Source organism: Odontomachus brunneus, unplaced genomic scaffold, assembly GCF_010583005.1.
Source record: "Odontomachus brunneus isolate Ranch 3 - 2012 unplaced genomic scaffold, Obru_v1 Obru_scaffold_069, whole genome shotgun sequence".
Lineage (NCBI taxonomy): Eukaryota > Metazoa > Arthropoda > Insecta > Hymenoptera > Formicidae > Odontomachus > Odontomachus brunneus.
The window spans coordinates 744,786-746,140 of NW_022639519.1; the positions used below are offsets into that span (position 1 = coordinate 744,786).

Sequence of the window (1,355 nt, forward strand, 5' to 3'; positions counted from 1 at the left end):
GGGGGGGGGGGGGGGGCGAAACCGAATCATGTAAACACGTGTGCGCGAGCATGTGCTCGAACATCACACTATACCACTATCAACCATCGAGGCAAACGCATTGGGAGTTGCCGCGTTATTTTCTAGATTATTCCGCGCCGATTTTTAATACCGCGTTTCGACTTCATGACATTTGAGGCGATAATTAAGACAATTTAAGCCGCGTTGTCCTCATATGAGCAAGTGCTGCGGGCCTTACCGCGACAGGTAATTACTGCGTTTTATTTACTTTTTTACTTGTTAGGTAGAGAAATGTCGCGATCGAATTCGTCAATGCCGATCAAATATTATCATCATCCATTTAATATTCGAGTATTATTTTTTTATTTATCATTTAATTTATACGGATATTATTTAATTATTACTATTGCCCATAGACATAGGAAAGCAACTCGGGCGTGCCATTATAACAATTTCTTCACTTCATCTTTAATCAGTTATTATTGCCATTGTCCAGTTAATGTTATTCATTGTTATTACCGATTATTCGATCATCGTTATTCCGTTATTATTCACTCGCGGATATTATCACACGATTGTCGAGCAGACATTATTACCACTATTAAATATTCGAGTATTATTACTTCTTTATTCCATTATTATTTAATTTATTCGGTAATTATTTAATTATTATTAGTATGCATAGGAAAGCAATTCAGGCGTGCTGTTACAATTTATTTACTTCGTGTTTAATCAGTTATTATTGCCGTTGCCCAGTTATTGTTATTCATTGTTATTACCGATTATTCGATCATCGTTATTCACTTATTATCCGCTCGCGGCTATTAACACACGATTGTCGAATAGGTATTATTATCATTACCATTTATTATTCGAATATTATTACTTTTTTATAACAATTATGATAATATCTGCTCGACAATCGTGTGATAATAGTCGCGAGCGGATAATAACTAAATAACGATGATCGAATAATCAGTAATAGCAATGAATAATAATAACGGAGCGACGGCAATAATAACTGATTAAAAACGAGGTAAAGAAATCGTCGTAACGGCACGCCCGAGTTGCTTTTCTACGCGTAATAGCAATAATTAAATAATAATCGAATAAATTAAATAATAATCGAATAAAGATGTAATAATACTCTAATATTAAATAGTAATGATAATTATATCTGTTCGACAATTGTGTGATAATATCCGCATGTGGATAATAATGAAATAATGATGATCGAATAATCGGTAATAACAATACTTGGGTAACGGTTCTAACGAAAACTCAAGGCTCCACAAAGGTTAGGTAAACCGATCGTCGTAACGGCCGCTCGGGCCGTTGACTGAGCGACGCTGTGG

At 35.1% G+C, this 1,355-nt stretch overlaps 1 protein-coding gene across 1 annotated transcript in view; it reads left to right on the forward strand.

Moving 5' to 3' along the window:
- Positions 1–1,355, forward strand: part of LOC116846760 — a 205,733-nt gene that overhangs the window by 203,603 nt on the left and 775 nt on the right. The gene's annotated exons all lie outside the window — the stretch shown is intronic.